The sequence below is a fragment of the Cryptomeria japonica genome, chromosome 7, assembly GCF_030272615.1.
Source record: "Cryptomeria japonica chromosome 7, Sugi_1.0, whole genome shotgun sequence".
In the NCBI taxonomy this organism is placed as follows: domain Eukaryota; kingdom Viridiplantae; phylum Streptophyta; class Pinopsida; order Cupressales; family Cupressaceae; genus Cryptomeria; species Cryptomeria japonica.
Window position 1 is genome coordinate 571,277,303 of NC_081411.1, and position 21,207 is coordinate 571,298,509.

Consider the following 21,207-nt stretch of genomic DNA (forward strand, 5'->3'; position numbering starts at 1 on the left):
CATGTCATATTTTATTTGCAATAAGAATATTATTTGAGCATTGAATCTTGTTTATTGAAGATAGAATGCTAACGATAGATTGGAGCAACTCAAGCAAGGGCCACTTGAGGAACTGTGACTCCATCATAGTTTAGATTTGTAATAGTTTAGATTTTTATTCATTATTCTTTACTTTTATTAGTGAGTTGGTTATGATAGGTTTTGTTTTTAGCATATTTAATTTCACTAGTTTTAGAATAGTCAGCCTGTAGCCAATGTTGTTGCAAATAACCAGTTTGCCTGCAACCACTGCTGTATAATTAGTTTTATTTCCAACATTGTATTTTCAATTCAGTTTATTATTTTGAGTTTATTTTCTATACACAATTGAAATAACAACTTAGAAGGCTTCCATAGTGCACATACAATGTTGACTCATTTCAAGTTCATGTCCCTGGTGTAGGCATCTAAAATGGTCAACGCTTGCGGTGTCATACTTTAACATGTCCGTGTGACCTTATTTTAGGGTTTTCACATCTTATTAACACTTCTTCTATGCTTCACACTTGATCTTTATTATTTGTCGACATCTTGTCATTCTTCTGCATTTCTTCCCTCTTCAATTGTGTTTCTTGCAATTTTCAATTAATTCTTGTCAATATAGTTTTCAAATTGCAATCTTTTATCATAATCATCTTGTCATATCAATTGGACATCGTCAATCCGGATTTGTGTCGAATTAGGGTTGTGTCCTCGATCTTTATCATTCGTAGTCATCTTTGATCAATTATTGTCATTTTTATCCTTTTGGTTCTCCTTGTCAATTGTCAATTGTCAATTGTTGGTCTCTTGTCAATTTGTGATTGATTCGTCATTGATATTTATCAATCTCAGTATCATGTCAACCTTCATCAAATCGACCTTTTATCAATTTTTGATCGATTTGTCATCGATCTCAATCAATCATCAATCCTTATCAATTTTTTGATTGATTTGTCATTGATCCTTTGTAATTTGTCATCTATCAATTTGGTCCTTTTGTCAATCTCGATCATTTCATCAAGTCAATCAATGTCAGTTTCTTATCATTGTCAAGTCCTTGTCATTTTGTCCTTTTGTTTGCAATCTGTATCTTTTCTTGGCTTCTATTTTGTCTTGACCTAATTTCATTTCTAATTTGTCCATTAGGGTTTAATGATTTAATGATTTAATCCTTCTAACATTTCTCTTTAGGTTAAATGGATTAATTTCATTTATCCTAGGTCCCTCTTGTCATGACTAACTATTTCATTTAATTGGCTAATTAGTCTTTGTTCATTAATTAATAAATAATAATTTATTAATTTATGTCACCTAATTTCCTAATTTCTTCATTTCTAATTTCTTAATTTTCCTAATTTCCCATTTCCACTTAATTTACTAATTTAGAATTTCAAATTTCTTTTAATTTTCCCTCCTAACTTTCCCACTAATTTCTCCTCCTAATTATCCCCCCTTTTTGTGCTCATTTTGTCATAAATCAATGAGCAAGTTTTTAGGCCAATTTGTCATATGTCATGGAGAAAATTTTGTGCATAATTGATGAACATGATTTTCTCTCAATTTGCATAGCAATTTGTCATAATTTATCGATCAACTTGTCAATAAATTTTATCATTCAATTATGCCATTTTCAAATCAATCATGCTAATTTCATCATTTATTCACTTTGTCTATAAATTGGTCTCTCTTATCATTGATTTTCTAACCACAATTCAATTACCCTCATGTTGTCGCTTTCAAATTCGTCACTTGCATTCATCTTGCTTGCTAAACTTTTGCATTTGTAGGTGACACCCACATAATTTGGAGAAGAAAGAATAATAATGGAGTCCAAGGAAGGAGATTTCTGCATATGGTTTGCACTTTCATTTTGAAATTTTGTCTTCCTTCCTCTATTGAATGTATTAGGATTGGATTTTATTAGAAATTAGGTTTGTGGTTGCCTAATATTTATGCTTTTGATGCTTTCCCCTATTTTCCTAGGTACACTTGGGTTGAAAATTAAATGTATCTTTTAGTTCATGAAGGGTTTCTTAGTGTGGATATAAATCCCCAAGTTGTGAATTAGTATTCCAACCTCAATTGCAATTAAAAAGCTCAATAATCCCTACCCCTATCCTTACACCTCTCTCTCTCTCTCTCTCTCTCTCTCTCTCTCTCTCTCTCTCTCTCTCTCTCTCGTAAGAATAACATGAACCTATCGATAATGGAGCCTGATTATCTTCCTGTAGACACCTAAAATTAATATTTAATTAATTTAAGCTTGTCAACATAATTAATTGATTGAATTGTGTTATCCTTATTCCTCTGAGTGTTAATTAAATCCAATTTAATTAATTCTTCCACTATTAATTTATCAAATAAATTAATTATTTCCCCTCTTCTTTTAAAGTCCCCTCCAATAATTATTTCCTCTAAACCCACTTAGTTAATTAATTTTAATTAATTAACCTATTCATGTGATTCCTACAAATTGTTAGATAATTGATTAATCCCAAAGACACTGAGAAGGGGGGGGGGGGGGGGGGGGGGGGTGAATCAGTGTCTAACCGGTAAATAAAAGATTTAAACTTATTTACAATTCTGTAACTGAGATTAATATGTCTGTAAGCAAACAATAATGCAACAAAGAGAAATAAAGGAATCAACATCAATGCACACCATAACAAAAATATTTTGTTGAGGAAACCCGGTAAGGGAAAAAAATCGTTGGGATTTGTGACCCACAATATTTAATCACTGTTCATATGAATAAATATTACTTAGTACAAAAGGGGCTTGCACATGCAGGAAGGCCAACTGCCTAGAGCTCACTGCTCAACAACAAAAGTGAAGTCTCACTGACTACAACATCACACTGATGTAAACATAAAAATGAACTCTTGCAACTTGCATCAAAAAGTTGGATGAGTTCGTTGTTATGCTCTGTCTGATACCGGTATGCTATCAAATGATTCTTCTTATACATAATAGTCTTTGCTCTGCTCTGCTTCTTATTCTCTCTAAAATAAACACATCAAAATGCACATACAAATATTCGCTATCATATCCTATCTTATCTCATATTATTGCTTACTTCTTTTCAAATGACCTACAAGAACTCATAAATATGAGTCTTTACATACAACATGTCGGCCATACAATTATAATTTACATTATAATTTATTTTGCATAAACAATACTTATTGTCAAGTTGGTCTAGAATGCCGGTATAATCTTCTGCCGATGTAAATTGGATGCCGGTGTGAATAAGCCTTGTTGTATCTGCCGGTGCCAGTAGGTGAAATCTATGGCCGCTTGAACCTATGGAACCTTGTTTCCATCAATGACAACATCTACCTTTCTCATCTGAGTGTATAATGCCAACAATATCCTCCTTTGGCATTGATGACAACACTCATGAGAAAAATAAAAAACTGTGAATCCAAAACTGTGAGTGCTCCCCCTGAGAAAATGATCTGTTCATCTTTTGTATACTTTTCTCCATGCCTTACTCAGTACATTTTTCTCACTATATACTCCCCCTTTTCCATCAATGACAAAGGATGTCAAAAATTTCTGAAAATTCAAAAGTTTACTTAGACCCCTGAAGTCTGTTGTGTACAACTTGAAAAATATCCGCAAGAACTAAGTTTAGATCCTGCATGAACTTCATACTGTCGGTAATTATTGTTTTTGTTTGTCTGATCAATCCGGTAAGATAATGCATTTGTTGTTCCGGTGATCTATCTCCTTGAATTGTAGCCTTTGATAGTGCATTCGGGTGAGTGATTAGATTGTCCAATCTTGGACCAAGCTTATTCTTCAACTCCCTGGTTTTCATTTTCAGTCTTGCCTTTTTTTTTTTTCGAGATTTTCAATCTTCTCCTCATGTATAGCCATCTCTTGTTCTATGACTGATGTTAGTTCCGAAGAACCAATTATGTTATCCACAATATCATCAATTTTCTTTTGAGTTTTTTCTGATCTTATCATCAATATCTTTTGTTAGTTGATGTGGTTTACAAGCTTCCCGGTATAATTCCTTATACTCCAAAATGGTATAATTCAATGCCGGTAGCAGTGTAATAATCTACTGAGTACATTCCTTTATTGTTTTTCCAAAGAATACTTCCTTTTCTTTATCAACTTTTTCTTGAATAGTCTCCTTATTTATTTTGTCCAATGACTGAATGTTAGCATAAATAAATTTGGACAATGTGTCCAAATTACCTATCGAGCCAACAATATGATCTACCTTGCACTCCGGTGCAATCATCTGCACAATCGGTAGAGAATCAGCGATAGTCTTAAATTCTAAGGCATCACGCTCTGTTATTTTCTTTATAGAATTCAATAATACTTCTATGATAGTTGTTGGTCTGAAATCCAAAATTGAAGTACTGGGAGAGGTGCTAGGTTTTGCATTATCTTTCTTCTCTTCTCCTGATTTCTTTGACCCTTCCTCTGTTTTCTGTTCAGCTACCTTAATCACTTCCTCTTCCTTATTCTCATTCTTATCCTTTGCCAGTTCAGATGCTGTCTGTTCTTGTGCTTTATTTGTCAATGTCTCAACATCAATGACCTTAGTAGTATCTATATGTATGTCACCATTACTTATATCCTGCTGAGTGTCAACTGCCTTGACCAGTGAGTCAGAAATCTCAATATTTACAGATTTTGATTTCTTCTCTTCAAAACTTTCTTTATCTACAACTTTATTTGCACCATCAATAGTTATTTTATCAATATCAATATTTAAAGGAGTGTTAGTGGGTTGGTCCTTACCAATTTATGGAATAGAGGTATCATCCATTGTAATGTTGATGTTCTAAGTGTCAACCTTCATTGTGAATAGAACGTTTGACTCGGGATCAACCGCATCTGTTGCTTTTTCTTCTTATGATGTCTTTTTTGCGGGCTGATTTTGTACTTCTGCATGTGCCTCTGCTGTTGCCGGTGGGGTGTCCTGAGCCGGTGGTGGTAAGTTATCCTTTATTGTTAAGTCAGGAACACTGCCAACTTTAAATTCTTCCCTTTATCTCCTTTTTGATATACATTAGTAAAAGATTTGTCAGCTTTTTGTCTTCTTTTTTCTTCTCTTTTCTCTTTCTCCACAAAGAAAATATCCCATTTGTCTACTATCTCATCTGTGATTTCCTTTGTCCTGTCGACCGTGAGGCTTACTTGTGAGTGACCACTTACAAAAATAGTTATGTTAGCTTCTGCTATCAATTCATCTATTTCTTGTCTAGACTTAGCTGGATGAACAACCAACAGTGCTTCAACCTTCAATTTCTTATCCATTCTATGATGGATATTCTTTTTGCCTCAAGTCTTAAATATAAGTCATTGGGGAGAAAATCATTGACTTCAATAAGAAATTTCTTATATATATCTAAATACAAAATTATTCTTTCTTCAATAATGTTCTTATCTGAATCATCAAAAGAATGATAAAACTTACTAACATTGCTGAGATTACCATCCTGAGCTATTTCGTTAACGAGCTCTACTGGGGAAAGTGTATCAGAATTCTTTGGTGTCAATTGCTTTTGTGTAATCTTCTTCTTAGGACTGCTAGGCTCTCTCACAACCTGTTCTTTCTTTCTAAGTGTCCTTGTCTTCTTAGGTGACGGAGCAGGTGTCAGTGGAGATTTTTTCTTCTTCCTATCCACTCTTTTAAATTCTGTAGCTTTGTCACTATTAGTCTCGGATGAGTTAACAATAGGGGAAACATGTGTTATCGGTTGCTGGTCAGACTTTCTTTCTTTTATGCTTGCAATGACATCACTCAACCGTTCAAGTTTCAATAATCCCTTGGTCGACAAATTTTGCAACATCTTTCAATGTTTTATCCCTTTTCTTTCTTTGCCTTGAATAGCAGCATCTTTCTCTATGGTTTCAGCAGTGCCAAAGATCTTCTCAATAGGTTATGGTGGGGCATCTAGAAGTCTCTTGGCATAAGTTTCCAAAATGTTGGTGTCCACTTCATATCCCATTTTTGTTACCCAAACAGTTCTGGGTGTGACAACCTCCATCCATATTTCATCTCTTTATAACAAAGCATATCAATTTGTCATAATTATCAACAATACTCTGAGGGATTCTTTCCCTTTGCTTCATTCTTGCTTGAAAGTTTTTGAAGTATTCCTTTACCTGCTTGTTTCCTTCTGAACCCATGCTGGAAATTGCTTCCTTAATCTGTTTTCCAACAAAAATATCATAGGCAAAGTCTCTATGGCCTATGCCGGGAATCTCCTTTGAGAAGTATAGCATCAAACATACAATTAAATTACCATATTTGAATGCTCCCTTTTTATCACCCTTGATTTTGTCCAAGTTATCTATTAATTCATCTTTTAACCATTCACAAAGATCAATTTTTGCATTATTCTTTACCATTTCATAAGCACTGTGAATGCATAGATTGGAAAAAAAATTCAACCTATTTGTATGTGCAACCTTGTAACCAATAACCATGCTAGCATATTTAACATTGTCATCATTAATGTCACTTACCCTGAGTGATCTATTATCAGATGTAGTGTCGATTAGATCCATAACACCTTTGTTTGGAATTTTCTTCTTCTTCTCAAGCCTTGTGCTGGTAGAGGGTAAACCTGTAACAACTTTAATAGCTTCCCTAGTGATTTTGAAGATGGAGTCAAGCCAAAATAATTCACCGTGAACTCTACTTAGAACATATCAGACAATTTCATCTTCGAATTCAGGCATATAAAGGATGTCTACTAACCCTAAATCTTCCACAATCTTATGTTCAAGTTTGATTACACCTTGGTTGTTTGTGATGGATTTCATAAACATGTTCTTTATCTCCTCAGATCCTAAATCTTCAATATTACAGGGAATGTATGGCCTAGGGTCTTCTGTGAATGCGACTCCCTTTGGAATTTTTGAAAATGCTCCAATAGAGTCGTCCATCTTAGCTATCTTAGGAATTATCTTTAAAAATGGCCTAGGATGTTTGATATTCTCTACAACAGTAGGGTTTTCTATGAATTCAGGAACGAAAGATGAAGAAGCCATGACACAAAATAGATACCTTTTTCTGTCGAATGCAAGTGAAAACCTTGGATGCCTTACAGAATATTTGCTACTCTGCTTCTTGAATGCCAATGCTCTACTTTTGTGCTCTTCAAATGTTTGATGATTCGAAATAAGAAATTTCAATGCTTTATAGCCAAAAAGTTAACTAACAACCGCATTAAATGCTTCGCCGATTAAGTGAAATTCCATTGTAACTCAACATATGTGTTGGTAAAGAAGGATTATGACATCTTACCATCATCTAAGGGGCAAAATGCATGATCTCCAATTAGTTGCCTTACCCCTAAGGATTATTCCTTAGTTAGATGAATGATTTCCTATCGGTGCAGGATTGCTTTGTTCTGCCGGTGCAGAGCCAGATTCATCATTTCTTTGATCTGTCTTCTTGACCCATTGTTTAGAGAATTCTTGCTTGATTTCATTCACCTTTTCCTTGCCTTTGTCATTATATCCTCTGTTGTTTGCCAGTACATTCTTGCTTCTACAAAATCTTGCAATATGCCCAATCTTGTTGCATGCATAACAAGTTACATTGTTTCTTTGAATAGCTTTTCCATAACCTTGCCCGGTTTGAGTTCTGCATTGATTAGATAGATATCCAAATCTACCACAAGCATAGCATTTTACATTCATTCTGCAATCATTTGATTGATGACCATATTTATTGCATTTGGAACATTGATCGGTAAATGAGTTTGTATTCTGATTATTCCTATATTTGCATTGATTTGCTCTATGACCAAATTTGTTGCAATTAAAACATTTGCCATTGAATTTGTAAGCATTGGGTTGTCTTACTGGTTTGTTGTGATCATGATTATTTGTAGTTCCAGAACTTTCTCCATGTTCAAATCCAAGTCCAACTGCATCTTTATCAGGTCTTTGATTTTTCAGCATATCATCAAGCTTGGCTAAGCTCTTTTTGAATTTGTCTTTGTATTCATTTGCAATGACCAACTCACTTTCCAAAGTGCTAACTTGTCTCATAAGTTCCTCTTTGTCATGTTGTATCTAAATCAACTCTATTTTAAGCATATCATTTTCATGACTAAGCCTTATAGATTCATCTGATCTTTCATTAAGTCATCTGGCCAAATCTTCTTGATTCTTCTTTATATCTTCAATATCCTTACATAGTCTCATGGTTAAGTCTTGCATCTCATTCTTCATGTTATTGTTCTCTTGTCTCGGTTTCTCTGCAATATCTCTGAGAGTTTATTTTTCTTCATCATCTTGTTTTTGCAGTTGCTCACATAATTATTTTCTCTTACTCTGTTTCATGATCAGGTTTTCTTGAAGTGCTTTGATGAATTCTTGAGCAGATCTGAGTTCTTCTTCCAATTTGATATTCTTTAATTTTTCTGCATCAAAATCTTCAAGAGCCACTTCCAACTGTTGTCTCAAATTTTCCATGGGTACCAGTTTCAGAATCTTCCTCAAGCTGTTAGGCTTCTGCAAATAGAGGACTAGGCTTTGATACCAATTGTTAGATAATTGATTAATCCCAAAGACACTAAGAGGGGGGGGGGGGGGGGGTGAATCAGTGTTTGACCGGTAAATGAAAGATTTAAACTTATTTACAATTCTGTAACTGAGATTAATATGCCGGTAAGCAAACAATAATGTAGCAAAGAGAAATAAAGGAATCAACATCAATCCACACCATAACAAAAATATTTTGGCGAGGAAAGCCGGTAAAGGAAAAACCTCAGCGGGATTTGTGACCCACACTATTTACTCACTGGCCATATGAATAAATATTACTTAGTACAAAAGGGGCCTGCACATATAGGAAGGGCAACTGCCTAGAGCTCATTGCTCAACAACAAAAGTGGAGTATCACTGACTACAACATCACACTGATGTAAACATAAAAATGAACTCTTACAACTTGCATCAAAATATTGGATAAGTTCGGTGTTATGCTTTGTCTGATACTAGTTCTGCCTTTGCCAAAAACCCTAGCTGGTATGCTGTCAAATGATTCTACTTATACATAATAGTCTTTGCTCTGCTCTGCTTCTTATTCGCTCCAAAATAAACACATCAAAATGCATATACAACTATTCACTATCATGTCCTATCTTATCTCATATTACTGCTTACTTCTTTTCAAATGACCTAAAAAAACTCATAAATATATGAGTCTTTACAATACAACATGTCAGCCATACAATTATAATTTATATTACAATTTATTTTGCATAAACAATACTTATTATCAAGTCAGCCTAGAATGCTGGTATAATCTTTTGTCGGTGTAAATTGGATGTCGGTGTGAATAAGCCTTGTTGTATCTGTTGATGCCGGTAGGTGAAGTCTACAGCCAGTTGAACCTTGTTGCCATCAATGATAACATCTACCTTTCTCATCTAAGTGTATAATTCCAACACTAATAACTTTTTCCTAATCCCACTCAACCTAATTAATCCTTCTAGAATCTCTCATAATCATTCTTATCATTATCGTTCAATTTTATATTCCCACTCATGTCACATCAACATTGAGCCTCTCAAAGAAATTCAAATTTCTTTGAATCCCTCAATGCATCCTTATTTTGGAATTTTTTATTTTTAATTCTTCATTTTGAAATTCAAATTTCCTTTCCCCCCTCTTCTCAAGGAATTTTATATTCCTATTTATTTTCCCAAGGCACCCTTGATCCATGCCTTCTATCTTAAATCAATCTCAACCCTCCATAAGGAAATCAATCTTGGCCCTTCATTGGCCTCGTCCAATCTATAAATTGGAGGATCATTTCCTCACAAAAGATCCACTTCCTCCATAGCATTCTCATGCTGCCCATTTCTCCTTTCTCTTCTTCCTTCAATCTTCCAATCCAAACCCATCCAAAATCCTATCAAATCCAATCCCTCAAGTTGAGAAAAGGAGAGAAAACTACACACCAATCAAGGAGCTAATTCAAACAAGCTATGGAGGGGTGCATCCTTGGCTTCACCAATAGCTCAATCCAAAGGAGAAGGTAGAATTAGCAAAGTATAAGTGGTTTGTTTAATGTTTTATGCTTTCTTTGGATTCTAACCATCTAATCTTACCTTGCTACGTTTTCCCCTCTTCATTTCGGCATGCCCGGTGGGACCCACATTCCTAGAATTTAATCCTTTTTGGAAGTTTTTATGAGTTTTTGCTCACAAGTGTTGGAATAGTGCGAGTGAATGCAAATTAGCACGACCGCCATAGGATCAGTGCGAGCGTCACCTACTTTGGCGCGTGTGTACGTGCTTTAGCACGTGGGATGGGAGTTTAAAATTTTTGACCCACCCTTTTGCAGGTCTGCAGAACATCGCAAGCGCCGCGAGAACAACATGTCTGCCTGCAATGTCATCCTATTCCTTCTTCTCTCTCCTATTTTTCCACCTTCCGTTTTTATTCTGGAATTAGTATTTGAAAGCACACTAAAAAGTGGAAAATTAAAAAAAAAATAGTTAATTTTGTATCTAGCTATCTTTTTTATTTCAGAAGTGTCGCTTCAGCACGAGTGCTCTATGAATAGTGCGGGCAATCTGGTAGAATCTCGCTCATTTTTGAATTTTTAAAATTTCAAATTTTGCTTGTGCTAACCTGCTTTAGCGCGACTGCTATCAGAACAACGTGTCCGCCCCAGGTATATTCTGCATTTATTTGAATTTTGTGCTTTTGTGCATTTCTCTTTTCGGACCCCCTTTAGCGCGTATGCAGGCACTTCAACGCGGGTGTCTAAAGAACAACACAAGCGCTATTTCTGTATAATTTTGTCTACTAATCAGATTTTTGAGTTTTACAGGTCCTGCCTGAGCGGTCAAATACATAAACAAAACTACTAATCTGATTTTCTATAGGTTGCCTAAGGAAATCCATTTAAACATTGTGTTTTTCTTAATCTTCTTATTTTAGGCACCTAGATTTAATTCGGGGTAAAAAAACTCTTGCTTTGTGTGTTTGAGGAAAGTATAGAGGTAGGAGAGTATGCTCTTTTCTGCATAGACAGTCAGAAATTGAACCTTTTCTTGTTTGCTTGCACATTTTTACCTTTAGCGAGCATGCCCTCCCGATTTGCTTAGGCATTGGTGAGAGGGGAACGACCCAAGTGAGTACAACTGAACCTAGGCATTCTGAATCACTATAATAAATAGGCCTCTTGAGATGAAAGTTTCAGAGGACGAACCTATTTGAGAGTTCACTCTCATATTGAGCACTTTGTAGGGCCCCTTGAGGTCTCAATCACGCTTGCATGACTACATCTTGCTTAGTACTTTGTAGGCCTATAGGCCTCAATTGCGCTTGCGTGACTACAAGAAGTAGTCTTTGAATGGAAATCCATACTAAAAAACCCTAGGAATAGAAGCCACTCGCTTCACCTCTGAAAGGTGGATAATCTTTGTGCAAGGGAGATAGTAACTCTCCCAAGAGACTTTCCATATCGTGCCCCCATTAGCATTTGGAGTCAGCTAATACAACATTGAGAATCCATTGCGTGAGACTGAATGATCATTTTCTGATTAGCTATTGGGTGTTGTAAAGCGGAAAAATCGAACCCTAGTCATTCTCCCCTCCCCAACTCCGAGGAGAGAGAAGGGAGAGTCACTAGGGTTGATGGTTTTCACTTAGGAGGGACTTTACATTCAAAAGAGGGGTTGAAACCCACAAGATCCAATCCCACGCAATGCAAGATTGGATTCTATATGAGTTTCAAGGGTTAAGACAACAAGGCTACCCTCTTTTGTAAAGAATGTAGATTAGAATGAGTAAGCTAGGAATACATAGAAAGTGAGAAAGATTCGCTTATAAACTGAGATAGGGATATAGGATGAAGCTGCGGACCTGGAATTAGCAGTAAAATGTCGAGATGGCACTGTCCTGCAAATTTGAGCAAAAGTTGACGGGACGATGGCGCCCGACGTGCACACGGTCCTCCGAAAAATCCGCGAAACGAAGGGGGATTTGTTCGTCTCTGCACAAGGATTCCAGATCTTCAATTTCAGTTGCGTACCTACAACCTACACATAGAAAAGCGAAGACGATTGGGGGGTTAGGGATTAGGGGTTTGCCCTTAGGTCAAACCCCGATTTTGGAATTAACCAAGAAATGAGAAATGCTATAAATGTAAATGACTGTAATGTAAAACAAGTACTAGTACCTTGTTGTAAGGATGTTTGTATCCTTATATGCGAAGGTATAGATGTTGTTGTTTGTTGTATGTTGTATGTTGTAGCATGTGATCTCCTCTTCAATGGTTGAATCCTTGTCTTGAATGCAACACTTAGCCTTGAATGGAGACTTAGAATGATCAATTGCTTGAAGGAATGTTTGAATGCTTGAATGCTTGAATGTTTGAGTATCGTTTCCACGTTTTGTACACATCTGTCCTTCCTCCTCAAATGGGAGACGAAATGTAGTTTATATACTTGTCAATTAGGGCTGATAGACTGATTTTCCCGACCTTAGGCCGACTAGGAAATGATATTTTCCATTTTGCAAACAAAAAGACCCGAAGTCCCATAGGAGACCGGGCCCAAAATAGGGCCAGGGACCAGGGCGCTGGGCGCCATGGTCCCACCTCCAGGGACAGCAGGGTACAAGGAGAATCAGGCCAGGGTGCTAAAAAATGCAGTTTTTGATGTCATGAACAAGTTTCGGGGTCTCCATTCAGGTTCAGTGTTGCATCGCCATCGTGAAGACCCAAATGCGGTCGAAATTGCAAGTGTCGCAATTTTAGGACGCTACAGGTGTGTACCTGAGTCAACAAGCAAAGGTTTTCCTCCTCATCCAACTTCCTAGGATAGCACTTTGTGTTTGGATTCTCTATGTGCGTTAGTGGCCAATGTGTATTCATTTCTTGATATCTTTTTCCAAGTCCATCATTCCTCCAACCAATCAATGCTCCCTCTTTCCAAATTCCATATTGTCATCATCAAATCCCTAATCCATTTTTTCTATCCAAGCGATTCTCCAATCCCCAATCCAGTTTCATCCATTCAAAAAATCATCCTTCCTCAATCAGTATTTCTATCCAAATCATTCATCCAACTTCGGGTAGCCTTCCCCTTCCTATTATCTATCCATTCTTCCATAATCATTCTCCCTCTAATCAAATCAAATCTCCAAACTTCCAATCAATCAAATCAATCCATCTTTCTAATCCGGTTATCCAATCCCTCATCAATCAATCGTCCAATCCAATCCAATCCAATCCAATCAAATCAAATTTAATCCAATCCAAATCTAATCAAATCTAATCCATCATCATTTGAAGCCAAGTTCTAATCTTCATCTTTATTTAACATCATCTTCATCATCTTTCTCCTCCAAAACATATTCATCTAATTCTAATCTTATCCCTCATTTTCAACATGGCTACCCAGAATTTCAAAGCTTGGTATGAGTAGATGCTCATGGAAGTTCACAAACCACCTCAACCTTCCTACCAAGTCAATCCCATAATCTCTCATCCACCTATCATATCCCCATCCATTTCATCTCAACACATTGCACCTAATCCCAATATGTATCTGATGTAGAGTGAATTGACTCTCACCTATTAGTACCACTTTGCCTAGGTATCTCCTCCAAGCTACACAAGATCCATCCAATGATTCTACACCTCACACCCTTCAAGGGTCTACAAGAATTACCCTCTCTGACCTTCCCAAGGTCCTTAGGCTAGAATAAGCACTTGTTGTTTTGTGAGCTCCATTTTCTTGCTTAGGAGACCTTGTTTTCCCACTCCCTTTCACACTCAACCGAAGGGTTCAACCCCTCTACCACAAGATCTTCATTCCCCACACTACACACATTAGGAAGGATTATTTTCAAAGGATTCCCAGCCCTATTCCTTACTCAAGAGATTTGACACTTACCGGTTTGGTGTTTTACAAACAAAATACACTTTTAGGCCTAACCAGAGACCTAATTCCAGTAGCCTTGTGAGAGGGGTATTCTCCATTTATCGGTTAAACTTCCTGAACAACCCTATGAAATATTTTACATTATAGACACCTTTTTGGGGTTTACATACAATATTGAAAAGCCAGAGGTGAGTTATATCACTAACATATCTAACCCTTACCAGTTAACTAGGCCTAATTGCCCCTTTCTAGGCCTTAAAAATAGGGATTGTTCAAAACTCCTTCACCAGTCCAATTGCCTGAGTGAATTGATAATAGTTTGGGGTATGTCATTCCATATGGAATTACAATCCAATCATACTTCATCTCCACCCACTGGATTCACCCAATTAGGGCATGTTATCCATGATTCCTAACGCTTGCCAACTCAACGTGCCAAGCCTAGGGCATGGTGGCAAATCTCTGTTTTGACTTCCCCTGACTCAAAACCAAAAAGAAAACATAGAATAAATTACAACCTAACATTCCACCAGGTTTCAAAGAGGAAATCCACCATGGAACGTTAGGTTGGAGCCATTTTGCTCTCAAAACCTTGGTTTTTAGGGCACTTGAAGCCACCTGCAACAAAATGAAGATTATTCATAAACTACAACACTTCAAGACTCAAAATCACAAACAAAATGAGGGCAAGACTCCATTCTAACAATCCATGACCCTGTTTTGGGATTTTGAATCCGTACAGGTCATACAACTTGCAAAGAACAACAAAAACTTGTAAGAAGACACACAAATAGGAAACCAAAATTGTTTATTTGCTTCAGATCTTCAACCACCTTCAACAAAAACCGATTATCTTTGGTATTTCCAAGCCTTATACTAGCCTTGGAGTAGTTACATATTCTCATAACCAAATGTGTCAACCAGCTAATCGTTGGTGTATGAAAATGTTGCAAAGTTGCTATGAGCAACTTTGCAACTTTTGCAATTTGTTACATAGGTGAGAAGCTTTGATCAAACCCAAACTTGGTCGCTTTCAAATGACTCATATGACCTTAACAACCTCAAAACAACATCAGCCAACCTACATTAACCCAAAAACAACTTATCCTATTAAGTTCTCTACTCGACACCCTTAAGAGCTCACATGCCAACAATGGCCAAACAAAAGACTCTTAGGGCCCTTACAATCATTTGAGCACACACGCAATGGCCTTATGGCCTTATTAAAAAACTAAAAACATGATTCCATCATCCTAGAAATAAACTCAACAAAAATTTCTAAGTGCCCCTGCACCATACTTCCGGGGTAGGAAGAAATCAAGTCCCTTGAGTGGATAGGGCTTGAACAGTGGTTCCATGCTGTAGTATATCTCCTTCTGACATCCATGTAGCTTCAGATTCAATGAGACCTATCCATTTAACTAGGTAATCTCTATAGACTCCTTTCCTAGTCCTTCTGACAATCTTGGAATCCAAAATGCAATCCAATGTCACCGGTTGGCTTGGAGGTAGGTCTTGTATCCAATCTACATCTTCAGTAGCAGTAAACTCTTCTTGATTTGCAGTTGACTGAGCTCCTTTATACTGGAAAAAATCATATACATTAAATATTGGTGATATACCCAAGTTTGGTGGTAGTTATACCTCATAGGCATTGTTGTCATACTTATGCACAACCTTAAGAGGTCAAATCTTCTTCCTACATAGCTTGCTAGACCACCCCTTAGGGAGTTTATCCTTTTTCAGATAGGCCATAACTATATCACCTACCTTGTAGTGTACTTCTCTTCTTGTTTTGTTTGCTTGTGTCTTATATTTTTCATTATTCTGCTACAATGTTTTCTTGACTTGTTCATGAATCTCCTTCATATTCTCTACAAAGTTTTCACCTTGAGCACTCCTATTGTCCATAGAACTAAGATCTCTGAGTTCTAAAATACCCCTTGGATGATATCCATATACTATCTCAAATGGACTCCGACCTATGCTTCTATTGACAGAGTCATTATAGGCATACTCTGCTTGTCCCAATACTTGATCCCAAACTTGAACATGCTGTTTGGTGAGACATATCAGTAGATTACCCAAGGACCTATTTACTACTTCAGTTTGACCATCAGATTATGGATGGTATGCAGATGAGAAAGAAAGGCTAGTACCAAGTTTCTTCCACAAGGTTCGCCAAAAGTGGCTCACAAATTTTGTGTCTCTATCACTCACAATACTAAGAGGTAAACAATGGATCCTTACAATCTCTTTGAAGAACAACCTTGCTATGTAGGAGGCATCATTAGTGCATTTGGAAGGCACAAAGTGTGCCATTTTTCTGAATCTATCCACTATGACATAGACACTGTCATATCCTCTTGGACTTCTAGGTAAACCAAGAACAAAGTCCATACTCACACACTCCCATGGCCTTGTTGGTATGGCAAGAGGCTGATATAAACCTACTTTGCTGGAGTTACCATTAGCCCTTTGATAAATAGAACATTGATACACAAACTTCCTAACATCTGACTATAGTTTAGGCCAATGGTAGAACCTGCCAACCTACTCTAAGGTCTTGTCAAGACCAAAATGTTCGCTTAGACTGCCTTGATGCTTCTCCTTGATGATATTGTCTCTCATAGAGCACTGTGGTATGCAAAGTAGGTGTCCTTTAAACAATAAGCCTTCATGCAATATAAAATCAGAATAGGCAACATGACAAGCATTAGCAAACTTTGAGCAAACATCATATGCTTCACCAAAATCTTTATCACCTTGGTAGAGGTCTTTGAGATCATTTAACCCCACACTTTGTAGCTGCACTTCTTGGATGGTTAGAACACTTCTACTGAAGGCATCCGCTACCTTATTGGTGACTCCTTTCTTATGTTTGATGGAAAAGGTGTAGGCCTGCAAATACTCAACCCACTTGAGGTGTCTTTGATTCAATTTCTCCTGTCCATTCAAAAAACTAAGTGCATGATTATCAGTGTAGACTATGAACTCTTTAGGTAACAAATAATGCTTCCACTTCTTGAGTGCTTGCACCATGGCATATAACTCTAGATCATAAGTAGAATACTTTTGTTTTGCTTCATTGATCTTCTCAGAGAAAAATGCAACCGAGTGACCTTCTTGGCTCAAAACGGATCCTATAGCTAACTTGCTAGCATCACACTCCACAGTGAAGAGATAATTGAAATCAGGGAGCCTAAGGTAAGGGAGTTCTGCTAACTTTTGTCTTAACAACTCAAACCCCTTGTCTGTTGCAGTAGTCAACTTAAACTGACATTTTATCCCATCTTTGATGGTGTTCAAGATAGGTGCACACACATGGCTAAAACCTCTAATGAATTTCCTATAAAAAGAAGCCAAACTATGGAAACTTCTTACATCTCCTATTGACTTAGGAGTAGTCCAATTCACTATTGCTTCCACTTTTGATGGATCCATTTTTAAACAACCTTGAGAAACTACAAAACCAAGATACACCAATTCTTTTTTGAAAAAATCACATTTATCCAAGTTGATCATCAAGTTTTCTTGATGTAGCTTCTTCAAAACCTGATTCAGATGTTTGATATGCTCCTCCTTTGACTTGCTAAAAATCAGAATGTCATCAAGATAAACAATGACAAACTTGCTAATGAATTCTCCAAGAACTTCATTCATGAGTCTCATGAAGGTGCTAGGTGCATTTGTGAGCCCAAATGGCATCACCAACCATTCATATAACCCCTCATTTGTTTTAAAGGTTGTCTTCCATTCATCACCAGGTCTGATCCTAATTTGATGATAACTTGATTTCAAATCCACCTTAGAAAATTAGCAAGCTCCATCGAGGTAGTCCATTAGATCCTCAATCCTTGGCAATGGAAACTAGTATCTAATTGTAATTTTATTGATGGCCCTTGAATTAGTGCACATCCTCCACTTCCATATTTCTTAGGTGCCAAAACAATGGGCACTACACATGGACTTAAACTCTTCTTTATCAACCCCTTATCTAGCAATTGCTGCACTTGCTTTGCTATTTCCTCATTTTGAGTGGGTGTCATTTTGTAAGAAGCTTTTTTTGGCAAAGTTGAACTAGGTATGAGGTCTATCTAATGGTTAACATCTCTCATAGGGGGTAAGGCATCTGGAATCTCATTGACAACTATGTCTTTGTACCGGTCTAGTAAGGTCTGCACCTCTTGAGGTATCACTGGTTTGGTTTCAGTCTTTGTCTCTTCTTTGGGTTTCACTATGAGAGCACATCCTTGGTTCATTCACGCTTCAATAACTTCAAGAAATCTCTCCCACTGAGCAACATAACACTTGATCCAACATGTCTTTCTTCTCCTTGATCAATCGAGGGATCCATTTGAAACTTTCTACCCTCCTTGATGATAACATAGGAATTCTTCTCCCCATCATGTATGGCTTTGACATCATACTACCAAGGTCATCCTAACAATAAGTGACATGCATCCATGCGTGATATGTCACATAGCACACTATCCTTGTAATCTCCTATTTCAAAATCTACCCAAGCTTTCTCATCTACAAGCACATGTTGTCCTTTATTCAACCAAGATACCTTATAGGGTGTGGTGTGCGGCAACCTTTTCAATTTTAGTTTGTCTACCATCTCAACTGCTACAATGTTCTCAGTAGACCCTGAATCCACTATAACATTACAAATCTTACCATGAGATCTGTAGGTGGTTTTGAAAAGTGTCTTCCTTTGTGTAGGTTCTTTGGACTGTGGTACCTTCAACAAGGTCCTTCTTAGCATCAGGTTCTCTCCATCTAGGACTAGTCTTGCCTTGTTGATTGGTGAGGTAACACTTTGACAATCTTCTTCTTGCACCAACTGAGTTTTGTTGTCTCCCATGTGAGAGCTTGAATTATTTTCAGGACACCAGCTCATGGTATGCCCCAATTGATGACAATGGTAGCATTTGCCAGTGAAGACTATGGTTCCTCTTCCCGAATTATCAAATCTGCCTCTATAGTTATTTCTCCCTCTAGAGTTGCCTCTAAAATGTCCTCCTTTGTTAGGATTATCACCACCATTCTATTATTGATTTCCTTCATCATTCTTGTTGGCATTATAGCCCCTTCCAAAGGTGCCTCTTCCTTGGAAACCTCTGCCACCTCTGCCCCTTTGATTTTGTTTACCTTTCCTTTTGATCTTATCTTCTGCTCTCAAGGCTAACTAAAAGCATATATGGATTGTGTCAGGTGCCATCATTCTGATCTCATCTTGAATGTTTTGTCTAAGTCCATTTAAGTACCTTGCAACCTTCTCCACTTCTTCCTCTTGCTTCCTAGCTCTTAGGTAAGTTTGTTGAACTCCTCTGTATAAGTACTCACATCCATTTCTCTTTATTTCAAATTATGTAACTTCTTGTGCATTTGAACCTCATAATCTACTGGTAAGAATTGAGTTTTAATCCTAATCTTCATTCTCTCCCAAGAGATGATCTTATTTCTCCCAGTTTGTTATCTTTCTTCTTGCATCATGTTCCACCATACTAGGGCCGATCCCTTCAATCTTGACTTGGCCAAATTGACCCTCTTTTCTTCTACAACTTCCTTGTATTCAAAATGATTGTTCAAGGCTTCTATCCAATCCAATAACACTTCTCCATTTAGGCTTTCATTGTAGATAGGTAAACCTTCTATGTTGTCTTTATTGAGTGACTTGAGGGCATCCAAGAAGATATGTTGATCTTTTTCCAACTCCTTTTTTGTTATGACTCCTATCATATCTGTATCTTTATCATCAGTTTCATCACCCCATTCAGTGACTTTGCCCTTGCCTTTCTTGGTTTCTTGCTCTTGGGCTTCACTAAGCATGTCTTGGACCAACTTCTTGATAGCCTCTTGGCTTCTCACTCTACCTCTGGATCTGACATACACCACTTTGTTCAATCAATTGGCTCTGATACCAATCTAATGTAGAGTGAGTTGACTCTCACCTATTAGTACTACTTTACCTAGGTATCTCCTCCAAGCTACACAAGAACTATCCAATGATTCTACACCTCATATCCTCCAAGGGTCTGCAAGACTTACCCTCTTTTATCTTCCCAAGGTCCTTAGTCTAGGATAAGCACTTGTTGTTTTGTGAGTTACATTTTCTTGCTTAGGAGACCTTGTTTTCCCACTCCCTTTCACACTCAATCGGAGAGTTGAACCCCTCTACCACAGGATCTTCATTCCCCACACTACACACATTATTAAGGATGATTTTGGAAGGATTCCCGACCCTATTCCTTACTTGACACTTACCGGTTTGGTGTTTTACAAACAAACTACACTTTTAGGCCTAACCGGAAACTTAATTCCAATAGCCCTGTTAGCGGGGTATTTTGCATTTACCGGTTAAAATTCTTGAACAACCCTATGAAATCTTTTACATTCCAGACACCCTTTTGGGGTTTACATACAATAGTGCAAAGCCGGAGGTGGTTTTTGTCACTAACATATCTAACCCTTACCGGTTAACTAGGCCTAATTGCCCCTTTCTAGGCCTTAAAAATAGGGATTGTTCAAGACTCCTTTACCAGTCTGATTGCTTGAGTGAATTGATAATAGTTTGGGGTCTGTACTTTCATATGGAATTCCAATCCAAGTATACTTCATCTCCACCCATCGGATTCACCCAATTAGAGCCTGTTATCCATGATTCCTAACGCTTGCCAACTCAACATGCCAAGCCTAGGGTATGGTAGCGAATCTCTGTTTTGACTTCCCCTGACTCAAAACCAAAAAGAAAACATAGAATACATTGCAACCTAACATTCCACCAGGTTTCAGAGAGGAAATCCACTATGGAACGTTAGGTTGGAGCCATTTTGCTCTCAAAACCCTGGTTTTTAGGGCTCTTGAACCCACCTGCAACAAAATGAAGATTATTCACAAACTACAACACTTCCAGACTCAAAATCACAAAAAATTGAAGGTAAGACTCCAGTCTAACAATCCATGACCCTGTTTTGGGATTCTCAACCCATACAGGTCGTACAACTTGCAAAGAACAACAAAAACTCGGAAGAACACACACAAATGGGAAACCAAAATTGTTTATTTGCTTCAGATCTTCAACCACCTTCAACAACAACTAATTATCTTCGATCTTTCCAAGCCTTATACTAGCCTTGGAGTAGTTACATATGCTTATAACCGAATGTGTCAACCAACTAATTGTTGGTTTATGAAAATGTTGTAAAGTTGCTATGAGCAACTTTTGCAATTTGTAACATAGGTGAGAAACTTTTCTCAAAACCAAATTTGATCTCTTTTAAAT